We start from the raw sequence: 16,648 nt of genomic DNA on the forward strand, positions 1-16,648 counted from the left end.
CGAAAGTGTAAATAACACAGTAGTTAATAGGGACCATAAAGGTATTCCTGGCCTGTGGATTTCCAAGTGCCGAGCTGTTTTAGAGAGGATCTTGAATCCTGCGGTAATAAAGGGGCAACGGAGACACACAGCGTCTCTTCTTGGGAAATAGAAACCAGATTTCTGCTATTGAACATCTATTGTCATTAAGAGGAGAGGCTTGTGCTCGCGAAGTTATAAATCTTATCACCCTTTTGATAACACAGTTGTAATCAGTTAGCATCGCATTCAAACCCAATTGTAAAACTGCCTAATTTAATATGTCATACATGTCATTAAAACTTTATTTTTCCCACTTCTCTTTTTTTCCTCCCCTCTCTCTACCCATCCCCCCCCACGTAAAATGTCAACAGATCTGGCTGGTAACGTGCAGCAGGGAGAGCCCGAGGTGGCTGCGCTGCTCCGGGGGCGAGCCCGGTGCTATGATGAAGAGGGTTTGCTTTCTTCCCATCTAGGTAATCGGAAGCGTTTCTATCATATTAGAAGTATAGGGGGAGAAAAAAAATAATAATCATAAAAATAGAGGGGGGTGGGAGGCAAGGGAGAGAGGAAAATGAAATCCTTCTCCTTCCTTCAGAATTGCCATCGCTCAATGAAGTTCTTTGAAAGAAACTTGTCTTATGATTAGCTAAGCAAACACATCTGCTTTCCTAGTTTGGGCTTAGCTAATTATCAAAACAAAGGGGCCGTTTCTTCTTCTACCTTGCTGGAAAGAAGATGTTATTTCAGGAGTCCTGTCCCTCCTCCCCCTCCTCATCCACACACACACGCAGCCCCCGTCCCAGCCCTTCCCAGCGAAGCACCACGCTCCTTTTATTGGGATTACCGATGGGGAAATGAGTTTGCGCACTCCTCTTCCTAATGTTAAGCTTTATCATTACCTTCCTTGGAACAATATTTTTCCAACCAAATGTCCCTGCGGCAGGGCGGAGGGTGGAGGTGGGAAGGGGAAGGGAGGAGGGGGAAGGTGGTTTTGAATTGCGGACCAACTTCGCAGCTATTTGAATCAAGGCTGCACTCGGTTGATTTTAGTTGACAGAGCGTGTGTTGAAGCTGAACTCTATAATTTGCACTTCTGTTCTTTTATTAGACTTGGACAACGAACTAATGAGCTTTCCCCCACCACTGTGTCACTTGTATTTATTTTCTTTCGGAAACTTTTAGATAGAAGAAGTGCTCTCGCAGAAGGGCAGAGGTGGAGGGAAGGTTTCGCGCGGTGGCTATTTATTTATTTCTTTTCCTGGAGGTGCAGGGATCAGCTCTGTGCTTGTGCGGATGTGTCTCTGTTGTGGGTGTGCGTGTGTGTGTGTCCCTGTCCCCGGTGAAAGGCGACCCACGCGGTGTTAGAGGAGGAGAAGCTCCGAGCTACATGTGTTATCCGGGCGATGCTGCCCTTGCAGTGACTCGGGTGGTGGGAAGGTAACGCGCAGGCGAGCCTTGCGAGACGCCCTAAAACAAAATAAATATATGTATATGCGTTTAAATCCTTGGTCCTGAGGCAGAGGCTCCGCGCTGTGGAGCGGAGGGGAGCGGAGGGCAGTGAGCGGCGAATTCGAGCAGATCTCTGCAGGAGCGGGTGAACTTCATAAAAGCGAGAGGTGGCTTTAAACATGTACCTGAGAGACGCTGGAAGAAAGGGGGTTGGAAGCAAATGGAAAGGTTTAAAATATACATGTGTATATTTAAGAGAGGGAGAAAAAGCCCAAAGGAAGGGTTTCCATACACACACCAAAAAAAAAAAAAAAAAAGAGGGCGAAATGTTTGTCACTACATGGCCACCAACGCACCAAGCCGTATCCATCGCTCGCAGCCTGCTCCATCCGTGCGAGTCGTGAGATATTTTGAATTTTGATTCCAGCGTGTTTTCTTTGAACTGGGCCTTTCGGTTTATTAAGGCAGGAAGAGGAACTCAGCAATCCTCTTTGAAACACGCTTGGTTTAACTATTTTACACAAGTTTGCCCAGGTCCCTGGAGATTCTCCAGTTGAAGAAGATTGAAATTAGAGTTAAAAGCTGGCGGGGGGATGTGGGGGGGTGTGCTGGGAGGGGGTGTAAGAGGGGTAAGGGGGTGGAGGGCGAGTGTGGAAGAGGGTGATGAATCCATTGTAAATGCTCTCCTGTATTCTTGTGTGTTGGGGAATGGAACAGAAATCTGCGTCGCCTTGTTTGATCCACAGGCTCGCATCTGCGTGTGCGAGAGCATGGCTCATACTCTATATGGAGACATGCACACACATCTCTAGGCCACGATTAATGTTCCCAGAAATGCAGGAGAAAAAAGCTGGTATTTAGCGGCCATACGGAGAGGCGCACGCTGCCTGGTTCCCAGCAGCTTCACTCCCAAACTTTGCCTTTTCTTTTGTTTTCTTTTCTTTATTCTTTTTTTCCCCCTCCTTCTTGTAAATTGCTGTTAACGTGTGTCTTTATGTTCTGTCTATAACTAGGATGTAATCAGGCGCCCCATGTCTCTCTCTGAAAGCATTTAATAAATGTCTATTAAAGCGCTACAAATGTAAGATAAATTTAGTGGCGCTGCTGTCTCCCTGTATCCAAACGGTAATGATGGATTTATCAACAGGGATTCGCCTTCAGCGCGGTGAGAGAGATTTACTCAACAAATAAGTCGGAAAAGCACCCACCCAAATACAATCATTTATACGGAAACTGATTTCTTTACAGCACCGCAGATTCGAGGGAACATACAGCTTATTGCCTTTTTTTCCCCTTCGCTTTTTCTTTTTTTTTTTTTTTTTTTCCTTTTTTACCCGTCCTCCTTTTATTTCCCTCCTTTTTAACGTAATCAGTGGAGCTGCGAGCGTGTGTTTGTCTCTGTTTTGGGAGTGTTTGCCTGCTTATTGCTGGTGGAAGCTCCCAGACTCGATCAAACCCGGATCAATGTCTAATTTCTCGGCATCACCCTCTCCCTTCTCCCCCCTACTTTCACGTATTTTTTTTTCCTTCAGCCCCAAAATATCGAACATACGTGTGTTCGGTATCAAAACCCGGCGAGTTTCGAAGTCCAAGATGAATAATAAAAGGGGGGGAAATTGTCCCTGAATTATCTGCGTGTCTCTTCATAAATGCTTGCGAGCGGCTCTCGGGAGCCTCACCACCTCGCAGAGATGCTGCCTACCTCTGCTGAAATTTCTCTCTCCTTTTTCTTAGCCTTTGCTTTGAACCCTACCCACTACCCTGCATGCGTATAAAAGGAATGAACTCAGAAAACAGCACCATTCATTGTTGGATTCAAGCACTGTCAAAAAAAAAAAAATTACTGAAATGCAGCCACATAGCGCCCTTAAGATTATTTCCCTTTCCTAGAAAGTAGCTCCCAACCTCAGATTTCTCCCCCCTCCCCCTTCTTCCCTGGTTTTATTCCCCCCTCCCCCCCACGCACACACACCCTTGACCACATCTTTCTCCGATTCGCCTTGGAAAAAAAAAAAAAAAAAATTGCATGTGCTGATGTGATGGAGCCCTTTAAACAACGGGCATGTGAGAGCTGTATTCACTCTGAAACATTACCCCTATTTTCTGAATTTCCTTCCTTTCAAATAGCCGCTCGTATCTTACTATCCTGGATTCCCTGATTTAAACATCCTTAGTTCCGGGAGCTTGTTAGATACATCTACATTTTAATTTAATTTAATTTCGGCATTGTACTTAAAACAACAATAAATAAACCCGAGAACTTGTGTTTTCCTTTGCAGAGAGTTTTTTTATTCTTCTCTAGAAATTTCATTGAGATGTCTCTGTACTTTGTTTGTCAGTTATCTTTGTTCCTTTTAAATAAAGGGCTTTTAAATGGACTTATTGCTCCCAGCGTGGGTTCTTCTCTCTAAATGTTAGAAAATTGTGCCATCTACCCGCTATTCTAAGTACTGTCACACTCGGAGACCTCCAAGGACCTTCCAGCCCCAACTTCAATACAACTGTGTCAAAGGGTGCCTAGTAGCGAGAGGAGAAAGGTTTGCGTGGATTTTACAGATTTCCAGCCTGAATCGCTCTCTGAAGCGCCAAAATGATCTGCAAAGATGCAGTTGGCTTCCTTTGATGGCTGGCGCTCCGGCCCCAGCTCCAACCCAAGCCTTTGCAGGAACTAATGAAGCCTCCCTGCCTTTAGCTACATCGCACTTTCTCTCCAGTGCATAGTTTTCCTGCTAATTTTAGACACGAAAAGTGTGGGTGTGCAGGGAAAGGGGGGAGGGGGCAGTCAGTCTTCTGTCGTATTTTTTTTTTTTTCTTTAAGAGAAATAGTCAGATATTTATAGCCATGGTCTCTAATGCTGAAAATATAGTGTCGTTAATTGAAAAACAAAAGTTCGCTCGCTGAGGTTGGCTCTGGCTGATTAGCTGGGGATGCTGCTGGCTGTGTTTCCAAGGGCGGGATGAGCAAAACAGAAGTGTATATAAACTTTACAGGCCTTTTTTATCTCCACCCCAATACTTCGCACAGTAACCCAGTTCTACCTCATTAGCCCAACTGGAACATTAGTGCTCAGGTTTAAAATTAGATTTCAAAACCTTTCTTGCTCGTGGGTAAGTAGAAATAGATGGGAAGGTGTCTTAATCTTGTTGTTTTTTTTTTTTTCTTTTCCCACTAAAACTTAGAATCAGAAGTGCTTTCTAAATCAGTTTAAATGGATTACCAATTTCCAGGTTTCTGTAATGGTGTAGTTACACGTCTTCGAAATTATTTTCGCACCTCTTAGGAGCATCAGGAGAGAATTGAGGGTGTTGGACGAGTATTTATGTGCGGGGGGAAAACAGTGATACGCTTTATGACTTTTATGACTTGTTTCACACTGTTCGAGAAATGGAGTTTTAAGCAATGTACAATTAAAATTATATTGCTCTTTGGACAAATTCCAAGAAACTTCAGAATCAATTAGTTTAGATCCTTGAATACTTGTTGCTAATACGTGTATAAATATATATACATATATATTATATATATATATATATATGATATCAAAGAGCAAGAACGTCTTGCTAAGGACAGCTCTGCTCCAGATGTAATTTTTAACTCCCCGCATATAGCTGCACAGAATCGCTTCTCCGATTTCTCATTTTTCATCCATTCCTGTCGGAATATCCAGGCATCGCAGAATCATTTTTTCTGTCCCTTTTTTCCACCCCCCCTCCCTCCCCCGTCCAATCCCCTCCTTCGTGCCCTTTCGAGCTTTCCGGGAAGTTTCGCGATTTGTTTTTGTTTATTTATTTGTTTGTTTGTTTTTCCGTTTGATACTTCCCAGCGTCTTTTTAACCATTCCCGTGATTATTTCCGTTGGCCAGGTACTGCGGTTAAAACTTTATTCCTCGCTTCCCACAAACTCCTGCCCCGCAGGCGAAGCCACGTTCAGCCACTCCTAATTCCCAGGTTTAAAGATAATCCTAATTTTGAAAGCGGCTTCACCAGCCGCTCTCTTCCCTTGATCACAAACTGTTTAGTCATCTTAAGGGCGACTTTCCATCCTTCTCCAATATTTATTTTTTCCTTGCCCCAGAGCCTTTTTCAGACCACATCTCTGCTGCCTGAGCTTGGCGGTGGGAGCGGCGCTGCTCCCCACCCGCTGCAGGGCTCTGGGTTGGGGCCGCAGCGGCTGGGGCTCAGCTCCGGGCATCCCAAACCATCCCAGCGCCTTCCGTTTCTTCCTTGGAGATCACTGTCCGTCCCTATTCTTCGCAACGTTTGTTTTTCTGGACAAGAAGGTCGTCCCCCGCTGCAGATGTAATGGATTCCACTCGCAGGTTTTCCTTCCTGCAGAATCTAATCTCAGCCAACAAGTTTCTGCCTTAACTCCTGCATCGTTATTAGTGAAGGACCCCTGGAAATTAGCTGTAGAGTGACCTCAAATTTCACCCTCTTGGCAGACAGTTCCACGTACCCTTATAAAGAAGCTAATTTTTTTTTTCTAAGCTCACTAAAGTAAATAATAATAACAACAACAATAATAATAATAAACTCTGACAGAAGCATATATCTTGAGGATAAAGCCTTAAATGAGACATTGACATCCAGACCAGTTTTTGCATTGACACTGCAGGAGGCTCAAAGGAGCAGTGAGAGGAAGGGCTGCCATCCAGCAAAGTTTGCTGGACTTTATTCAGATAAAACTCGATCTTTCCCTCGCTGAAGCCAATGGCGAACTTGTACAATAGGAGGCAGGTCAGAGCACATCACACTGCCCATATTGTCTTCTGAAACATGGGAAGAACCCTGCCACCTTCCTCAGCTGCCTTTCAAAAAAAATAATTTTATTATGTTCCACGCCTGATAGACACCCCCTCCCCGCTCGCGTTTTGTGTTTCCTAGTCCCTTTATAGGAGGATGATTCATTTTGCACTGTCACTATTTGCAATTTTGTGGGTTTACTGATGTATTACTAAAGGAAAAAAAAAAAGTACACTTTTCCTACCCCAAAGGTCTCATTAGCCTCCGCTGGCTGCTTTTTAGACAGCAGCTCAGTCTCTCTCCTCCAGCTGAATTTGTCCAACCCCTTCATCTTCTCATGTTTTATTTCGAGGTCTCACTGAAAAAAAAAAAAAAAAACAAAAAAAAAACCAAAAAACAAAACCAACCCATTAAATCCCCAAAAGGTCAGCTTCTCCCCGCTCTAATATCCCCGCAAGCCTCCCGCAGCCCCGAGGTTCCGCCCGTGCTCCCGTTCGGATGCGCTGCGGGGATGCGGCAGCCCCGGGCAGCGGCGGGGCCGGGGCGCGGGGGGCTCGGGCTGCGGGGTCCGCAGCTCCCCCGGGACAGCCCGGCCACAGCCCCAGCACCGCCAGAGCTGCTCTGAGCACCTCCCGCTCTCAGCTCCTCGCACGCTCTGGCGAGACCTTAATGCTGTTGATGATATTATTATTATTATTATTATTATTATTATTATTATTATTATTATTATTATTATTATTATTATTATTATTATTACTGATATTCAAATGGGTGCCTGTTTGTCCCCGCCACCAGCGTGTTTCACAGCGATTATCTCATATCTTTCCTGCAGCAGTAAGCTATCCTTCAGCCCCGGGTCAGGCATTGATCTCTCTGCAATGTAACAAACGGCCGGGTTAATTTTCCCTCATTACCATTTCCATAGCTCAGGCTCCACACACAGGACGGAGCCCTCCAGCCCCGCAGCCGCTGTGTGCGGCTCGGGGCGCGCACACGGACACACAGCCGGACAGACGGACATGTGTGGTGACAGCACCCCAAACGCGCAGAGCCCGCTCCCAGCACCCCCGGCAGCGCGGGGCGCGCTCGCCGCTTTCTCTCCCGCGTCACCTTGCCTGACCCCCCCTCTTTGTACGGATTTGGGGTTTTCTTTGGGGTTGTATTATTTTTTAAACGTTGTTCTGCTCGCTATAAATTAGAAGGATTTTTTTTTCACCCCGTTTACTTCTTAATCTTTTTTTTTTTTTTTTTTTTTCTTCATCGAGTCTTTTCATTCACTGGTTGCAAAAAGAAAAGGGGGTTGGTCAACACCAAAATGGCAAAGTTCAGCTTGGAGAAAAAAAAAAAAAACAAAAAAAAAAAACCCTCCAGCTACCTACAAAGGGGCTCAGGGCTTTGTAATGGCAGAAAGAAACAAAAATGAAAAGAAAATTGCAGTTGAGGCTAAAGTGTGAGAGTGTGTTTGTGTGTATGTATATCTGTGTGTATTTTTAAAGGTTTCTTTGAACTGCCTTTGTGCTGACTAGGCAAAGCTCCTTGCCAATGCTAGTCACGGTTTAAGGAACTTTGAGTTAACCTCTTATATCGAATGAATCTTTTCATTTGGAAACCAATAAATCTCAATCTCTAGCCACCTTTTGTAGAACAGGCTGGGGCTTACCAAGGCGAGGCTGAAGCTTATAATAAAGAAGAGATAAAGTTTGCCAAAGTTTGGGTTGGGTTTTTTTTCTTTTCTTTTTTTTTTTTCTTTTCTTTTTTTTTTTTTTTTTTTTAACCTTCCCCTCCTTCTTCTTCCTCTTCTTCTCTTGTAAATAAAAGTTTTGGAGATGGCAGCATTTGGAAGCAATCCGGAGAAGGACTTGGATCTATGCATTGTTTCACAGTAAGCCTATTTACTTAAATAGAGTCTTCAGGGATTGAAACACGAAAATGATTTATAGTTTTCCAACAAGTCATTATTTTGGTCAGTTGTTGAGGGTGGGGTTGTGCAAAAGGAGGGGGGTCCATACAGTCTAATAATCGATGTGTGTCTATGGAAAGTGAAAAGGGAGGGGTGGGGAGGGGAGGGTTCTGTAGATAAGTAGGGTTAACACTATAAACATTGCAGACAATTGAGTTTTCCCATCTGAGCGGGAGTTGGGGAGAAAAGGGGTCTTCACATTTATCAGGCATGGAAGAGGGGGAGTGTGGGTGAACGAGAGAGAGGGGGGAAAATACATTTCTCAAATCACTCCGGACTCACTCCTTTGGTTTCTGCCTCGCACTTTTGCATTTTGGGGATAATTTCTTTGAAGTACTTTGAATCCCAGCGTTTCATCTAATCTTTGGACGGGAGACGTGACCACGAGAATCAATGTTTTGATTTATTTTTTCAGTATTTATCTCCTGTCCAGTCTCCCTCGCTCGCTCGCCTGATAATTCCATATTTATACTTGTATATACATAATGTACAGATTATATATATAATACCCCTGCAGACATCTTTTAAAAAATCATTTGCAATTTCTCTTCCACGGAGGCGCAGTTCACTTCTCAACCCCTCTCTTTATCCTGTTTTATTTCAAGACGCTGTCTTCTTGCCGTCTCCAAATTGTTCCCATCCAGGAGTTATTAATTACTCTTACAAGGCGGGAGATTCTTAACTAATAACAAAGTTGTAAATTACCACCTTCCCTCAAATATTTCTCATTTGTCAACCCTGATTGATTTGATTAATATTCCACCGGCTGAGATCATTTCAAGTTGCACTATATAATCAGCAGCACCAGGCTGCTCAGCAGAGCTTCTGCTCGCGGAGAAGGATTTTCTCCAGCCCTTGAGCTGAAGCGTATTTTGCACTTGCTCCAGAGGAGGTATAAACGTGGACCTATCACTCGAAGGACTTTAAGGTGCAGAGGCTGAATACGGTGTCGGGAAATTAAATGAGCAAAGCCTATCTGTTTGGTTTAAAAAAAAAAAAAAAAAAAGAAAAAAAAAAGATGAAAAAAAATCAGTAAAGAAAAAAAATCAGTAAAGAATGACAAACCTACATTTAAGCCTGGAAGAAAAAGGAGACACGGGTTTCAGCCCTGCTTGCGGGGCTGGTTCAGCCCTCGCCTGAACTCTCCCACACTCCCTCCTCGCCTTGCATCCAGACTGTCACATCGCCTGGAATAAACACCCAGCACTTCGGTTTGTGCTTTGCTTGTGGCCTCGGACGCAGAGAAATAATACCAATAGCGCTTAAATTAATCCCCCATGCCTCGAAATGATAGACAATAAACTTGGCTCCAGCCCCTCTCGCTCCACCGCGAGTGGGACTGCGATTCTGGTTCGAAACCATCATATTGACTTAATTACGTGGCCGTAAATAACGCCCCAGAGATCATCTTTCTCTGCTTTTAAAGGGGGGAAAAAAAGGAAAAAGGTCATCTGGGTGAGCTTTCTGCCCAGTGCAAGAGCGGAACCTGCGCGCAGCGCCGCGCATATGCGCAGCCCGCACCTAAAGAGCAGGATATGGGGAATAAGGTGGAAATCGCTAAATAGAAGTGACCCCTGCGTGCCTGAGCCGGGGCAGCGGATCCCGCTGCTGTCCTTGCGACCCAGCGACACCCGCTCCCTCCGCCAGCACTTCAGTTTTAATCTTAATTATATTAAGTGGAGTAGCGGCTGGCCGTGGGGCTGGCCGTGGTGCGTGGCGGCTGCCTGGTAAAGCATCGATCGCGACTATCGCCTTTCTGTCGCTGCTCACGACCCACCTTGGCTGCGGCCGGGGAGGTGGTGGCCTTTCTGCTTTTTTCCTTCCCCCCCCCCCCCCCCCCTTTTTGTTGTTGTTGTGGTTTTCGTGTGAGCGTGAATGTAAAAATGAGGGACACGAGTGAAATAACATTCCGCCCAGTCACCTGCAATTCAATATGCACACAAGAGACGCCGATGTATATGAGACGATTTTAATTATGATTAGAAGACACACTCCGAGCAAGAAAATAGATTTGGAGGGAGGGGAGGGGGGGGGAAAGGGAAGCTGGAGGAGCATTAATGAAATCTTTCCCCGCGATACTAAAAGAAACAAGTGGTTGATACAACGGAGGTGATTTGTCACCCAACTGCAAAGGGGGGTGGGCGATGGGATCTGAGCATCATTCCTTTCCTCCTTCCCCCCCCCCATCTTTTGAAGCACATGATATGCCACGATGCCTCGCAGGCAGGGCTCGCACCACGCCTTTGCCGGGCTCTCCCAGCCGGAGCCCCCCCTCCCCGCCGCCCCCCGCCGCCCCCCGGCTCACCGGCACGGAGCGGCCGCCAGCCCCGGCTCCGAGCAGCGCCGTGCTCAGGCCTGAAGGAGATTGTGTTTGTGCACATGAAACCTTTTGTCTCGGCCCGCGGCTCGCCGGCCTTTCCACAGACAGCCGGGAACAGTTCAGGGTCACCGGCAATTTCCAGCCCCGGTGCCGGCGGGGTGCGGGGGGACCCGAGCAGAAGGTGACCCTGGCCGGTCGCCTCCCGGACGGTTGTCGCCTTGGGAGCTGGAGCGGAGGCGGTGGAGGTGCGGGGCGGCCAGGGGAGTGGACAGGACCTGTTCTCCCCCCGGCTGTGCCCTCCCAGCCCCGCCGCCCCGGCGCGCCCCCCGGCGCAGCCCCCGCCCGCCCCGCGCCGCTGCTGTGCGAGAGCCGGCTATTTTTCTCAGGATGTGACTTCCAAGTGGCATAATCTGTGGGAGTGTGAATCTGTTCTCGTTATGTTTGTCCCCTTCGGTATTTCTACAGGCTCTTTTATTTTTTCCTTTCTTTCCTTTTTTTTTTTTTTTTTTTTTCCTCCCATCTCTCTTTTTTTTTTTTTTTTTTTTTTCGGTATAAATTAACTCCGACTGAAACCACCAGATTGTTCCGAGGAGACTACCTCCCTAATGACTTCATCTCCAAAAGTTGACTGACACTCTAGCGAACTGCCAACACCTGTTTCCCAGCACCCAGACTCCAGAACCCACCAGACCTCGTAAATTTAGCTTCTCCCTTCTCCCCCCCACCCTCCCTTAATAGATGACGTGAATATCTGAAGGGAAGGGGGAGGGGGAGATGGAAGTAGGTCACATTTGAAACTTTTTATTTTTCATCTCTTCTGAGCGAAATCCGGAGATTAAAGGGCCGGACAGCTCCTGCCGCTGCCCGTCCCGGCGGGGTGCCCGGGGCTGGTGGCAGCCCTGGGGTCGGGGTCGGGCTCCAGGGCTGGCAGCTGCCCGCGGGTCCAGCTTAGGCGGGGTTTAGGGGCAAAGCTCATGCCTGCCCGGCAGATCTCAGGGGCTGTAAGCATGACCCGAGCCCTTTCCTCGCCTCTGCCTTTTCCCGAGGACGCTACAGGTCTCGGGCTCTCTGGTCGCACCTGGCCCCGCAGGTCCCTGCCCAGCGCCCGCCGGGCCTGATCCGGCCTCGCTGCAGGGGCGATGCCAAGCTGGGCCGAGGGACAGGGATGGGACCGGGCAACGAGTCACTCCGGGGAGAGGGACAGACCGGAGGGGTTGCCCCTGGGGGAAGGAGGAGTGGGACGGCGGCCAGCGTCGCCCCCGAGCCTGCGGGAAGGATGGAGATGGCTCCAGCCCGTGGTGGCCGGGGCAGGGGAGGTGGCAGCGGTGCCCCCGCCTGATTCCCGGGCTGTCTGAGCACTGCCCGGCTCCCCGGGACGCCCGTCGTTCCCTGCACGGGTTTCAGAGGTTCATTCTCAGGAGAAAAATTTAAATTAAAAAAAAAAAAAAGAAAAGAAAAAAAGGAGAAATTAAAAAGAAAACTATTTTGTCAAATGGGGGAAATCTTTTCCAGCTGCAGCCTTGCTGGAGAGGCTGCGGGGAACAGGGACCATGAGGCCGGACCATGAGCGGGCGCCCCGAGCGCGGCGGGTCCGCAGCCCCTGCTCCGGGCGGTCGAACCCCAGCTCTCCCTGCTCACCGTGCAGGAGGGCTCTGCGCCCTGCCCGGGTCACATCCCTCCCCCCAAACCTCCCACCCTGCCCGGGAGAGCCTTTGCCACCGGGCCTAGAGCCCAGCACAGGGGGAGGGCGAGGAAAGCCCCGCAGCGCCGGGTGGCATCCCGGCAGGGCGCTCCTTAATCCCGACATCTCTCCTTCTCACCCCTCGCCTCATCTCCCCGGGGGCCCTGCACGCCCTGAGAGGAGCCGGTCCGCACCTAAAGCAGCCGGGACAGAGGTTTTGCATATCCTGGGCAGAGGGGAGAGATTTTGGGGGGCAGTAGTAGGGTAACTTTGAAGTGGTCTTCACCCCGAGAGGAAATCCCCAGCCCTTGGAGCATCCCGCCCCCCGCACGGATACAAAGTTGGAAGTTGTCTCATCTTGAAAAGAACCTCCTGAAATTAATAGGCTGCAAACATAATTAATAGGTGGAATATGCAAAACGTTTGCGGTGTTTAAAAGGCTCATGGCAGGTCCGCGTGTCTGTGCGAGATACTGAGATGTCGCAAGGGCTGGTTATTAATGGGCAGGTTTTACGTAGTTTAAGAAGAGGGAAAAAAAAAAAAAAGAAACCAGGTTTTCTTTTTCTCACTTCTCGCTCTCCCTCTCTCTAATCCAGGAATCATTAGCAACCCCCTCTGGCTACATGTTTTGCATCAGTGAAACATTATGACATAGTTGTAATACAAACTCCGCTGACTTGCTCTGCATCTTGTGGTAGGAAGTGCAATAGCAATAAAAGCATTTTTTAAAAAAGACTGCGGGCATTAAGTTGTCTACCTGAAGCACTCTTTTCTAAACAAAAAACAAAACAAAACAAAAAAGCAAACAGCAAAATAAAACAAAAACCAAAAAAAAAAAAAAAAAAAAAAAAAGGGTGGTGTTCGGACGGGCAACTTCTCAGCCTGGGGGATCCGCTGGCCGCACTGGACAGGGGGAATTTCTTCCCAATCTCTTCACCCTCCTGTTTTGTTGGAGGTTTTTTTTTCATTTTCCATAATTCTGAGTGTTTTTCATAATTTCTGGGTGTTGCTGCATCTCCCGCTCTGCCTCTTCGCATCCCCGGGCTCTTAACAAACCCCGACCGGGGACATTATCTCCCCGCAATATTAATTGTCAAAAGCAGCCTTTGCTCAATTATCTCTCTTCCACCTGTCGCAGCTGTTGGGTTATATTGTTCCCAGTTGAAAATCTCTCTGGAATTAAAAAATAGAGCGATTTTTCCTCTTCTTTTTCTGCTTTCTTTGAAAGAATCCAATTGTGCTGGGGCCGGCCGGGGGCCCGCCGCCCCGCACCTCTCTATTTTCTCCATTACTCATTAACTAATATTCGCTACTTTCTGCTGAAGTCAAATGGCTCTTAATAGCTCTTTACATTCTCGGAATAACATGTGGATGCTCTTGATCAATACTTAATAGCACGTTTCATGCTAAACAACTGCCATGTGCGCTGGTGGGCAGGAGTTCTCTGCGAACGGGAGGGCGAAGAGGACCCGGGGGATGTCTGCCCTCCGTTGTCACCCAAAGCCACCAAAAGCCTGGGAGATGGGGACTTTCCTTTGCTTCCTGCCTCTGCCGCTGCTCCCTTCTCAGGAGGACGGAAAAGGGATCCCCCCTAAAATCTGCCTCCCCGCGCACCACCTGCCTGCGAGCCGGCCCGCGGAGAGATCCGCGGGGTGCTTTGAAATGCGCATGTGACACTGTCCCTATTGTGAGCCTGCAGGGGCTTTCCTCTTTTTTTTTTCCTTTTTCTTTTTAATAATTTCCCAAATGAGTCCTCCAAGCGCTGAAACTATTTCGAGACTTTACGTTTCTATCATCTTCTTTACATTGCATTATTCACTGCTTCCTATTCCATTATTATTGTGATTATTCCCTTAAGCGACGTGGGAATTTCGAACTATATCAGCTAATGCTGCTGTTTTGGGGGTTTTACCATTTAATTTATATTTTTTTTCCTGGGGAAAACAAACAGATTAAAAAATGTTAAATTATCTTGAGAAATAGCAGTTGTACGTGCTCCATAAGGAAATGACTCTGCCTTCTAAGTACCATTTTGATTCAAAGAAAGTAGTTGATAGTAGTTAATGATTGTTTTATTTTCTTTTTTTTTTTTTTTTTTTTTTTTTTTTTTTTTCGGTGCAGAAATTGCTGCCTGAGCACCCGGGCCATAGCAGGGCAGAGAGAGCTCCTTGAATTTTACTTTTTTTACCCGAATATCCAATCCCATCGCAGCAGCTTGTGCTCCGGGACGCTCCCGAGCTCAATCTCCCTGCGAGGTCAGGCACCAAAAAAAAAAAAAACCCAAAAAAAAAAAAAAAAACCAACAAAAAAAAAAAAAAACCAAACAAAAAAAAAACCAAAAACAAAAACAAACAAAAAAATTGTAGAGAAACCCTTTCTGTTCCTTTTGAGACCTGGCTGCGGGAGCTCCGCGTGTCCCCTGGGTGCTGTCCCCTGGGTGCTGTCCCCGCTCCGCCTCCCGCGCGCGGCCCCGCAGGTGCGCGGGCTCTGCGCGCCTGCAGTAGCGCGCAGCGCAGCGAGGTGGCGCTCGGGAGCGCGGCGGGAGCGGCGCGGGGGGACGCGGGCGCGCAGCGGGCGCGCAGCGGGGTCACCCCACCAAAAGAAAACCCCCACAACCACGCCGTCCTAACCGATCATACGCGATTTTTTATTAAAATCCAACCCGCCCCGTGGCGGCCGGCCGCGGTCTGACTCCCCCCGCGATTCCTCTTGCAGTGCTCTGGAGCGCGCACCTTCCGCACCCGCGCTCTCCGCACGCCCCTCCAGGGCATCCCGCCTCCTGCGCGGCCGCGGAGCGGGGTCCGGCTCTGCCCGCGCCTCTGCTCCGTTTTTAGGGTGGTCAGTCTTGTTTTAGCGCTCAGGCGTTAAGGGAGAGCAAAGGTAGGGAGCAACCTGTCTGCTTTGTTTAAGACAATTCCCCCTCTCCCACAGCTCTGCCCCCTGGAAGCATCCCTGGCGAGGATTTATTAATAAACGCAGGTTATTGGCAATAGTTTTATAGAGCCAAACACGCTGCGGGAACCTGGACGCGCAGGGAGGAGAACTCCCACAAAGGTGAATTCCCAGCATGGGGAGCAAACACAGAGCCGCCAGTTTTTATGTGGCCAGGGAAACTCCTGAGAGCTTTGACTCGTGCTGTCATTGAGGAGTGCATTTCTCTGATTTAGATTTTTTTTTGTTTACTCTTTTAAGGTCTCTAAAAAACGCGGAAAAAAAATTCCTTTATGGGTCTGTCCTTTCCCTACAATACCTGCAGCCTTCTCAGAGATGATCGCTTTGTGGCTTTTAAAGAAATATCTTAATAGCGTATGAAAATTACTCAGTGAGCTAAAAGGATCCGAGATACCTTCCCTTTAATGGTTTTTTAAATATGATGATGATTACTATTATTATTCCCCCCTCACGCTCCCCCCATATATTAAACAGCCACGGCAGGAGTGTGGGGAAGAAACGGACACAGGAGAATTATTGACGGCTAACCCAGCGCTAACTTCCACATCTCCGTGCGTGGGCACATGTGTGATCATACATGACGCTTCCCCCGTGCCAGTGCAGCAGCATCTCGGTGCTGCTCTTCCTCTGTCCCCACTTCCTCGCCTCCCCTGTAACTTTTGGAGGCTGGTGGGTTGATGTTGATTTTCTTTTTATTATTGTTTTTAATCTCGGCGTTAGGCACGCAGGTTCCCCATGCAGGTCAGGTCATTAGGAATGTTAACGTCGAGACAAAGAATTATAAACACGATCTCCAAGTCTCTCTCAATTCATTTCTTCAACCGTTTATTCGGTTTAAGTGATGAAAAGTGACAGTTCTGAAATAGACAGCTTTTAAAAGTAATGAAGTCAGATGACGCTTTAACCTGTCGATTGCTATAAATCAACTTTGAAAAAGATGAATGAACAATATTATTTGCTGGCTTAACTAGGAGTTAATACAGTGTCGCAGTAGGAGCTGCGGGAGCGCAGCGGCGTTGGGTGCTGCCGCCTTCCCCGAGCCTCACCCGCCGCCAAAAATAACAATGTTAAAGCAGCGAAACATCCCTCCTTGTGCGGAAACCAGTGTCACTGTCACCGCTTTTATTATGGACCCTCGAAGGGAAAAAGGGGTATTTAAACGATCCCCAACATCCAGCTGGGAAAGGGAGGCATCAGCTATTTTCTCTTTTTTTTTTTTTCTTTTTTTTTTCCCCCTTGTCGTTTTTAGAGGCCTTTCTAGCAAAAGTCTCGCCGCGTTACTGGTATTTAAGGCCAAACTGATCCTTGTACCGAACCCACAACCTCCACCAGGAAGGTTTTCAAAATAAATATGGGCCATTTCCTCCCCTTTACCTGATTCGTTTACTGCCTGCATGCTCGTAGGCACAGCGTGGAAAAAAAAATTAAAAGGGAAATAAATGGAAAAAAGAAAATCGGGAGGAACGACAGGAGAGGAAAAGGTCGATTCTTTTCGGGGGGAAAAAGATAATTTTCGCGGGC

At 47.7% G+C, this 16,648-nt stretch overlaps 1 long non-coding RNA gene across 1 annotated transcript; it reads right to left on the reverse strand.

Moving 5' to 3' along the window:
- Positions 1-5,217: 5,217 nt before the first annotated feature.
- LOC119704928 lies at positions 5,218-7,452 on the reverse strand. Its single transcript, XR_005258101.1, has 3 exons — positions 7,129-7,452; positions 6,459-6,572; positions 5,218-5,800 (listed from the first exon to the last, which is right to left on the reverse strand). It is a non-coding gene; the product is annotated as an uncharacterized LOC119704928 (long non-coding RNA).
- Positions 7,453-16,648: the final 9,196 nt, after the last annotated feature.

This window comes from Motacilla alba, chromosome 10 (genome assembly GCF_015832195.1).
Source record: "Motacilla alba alba isolate MOTALB_02 chromosome 10, Motacilla_alba_V1.0_pri, whole genome shotgun sequence".
Lineage (NCBI taxonomy): Eukaryota > Metazoa > Chordata > Aves > Passeriformes > Motacillidae > Motacilla > Motacilla alba.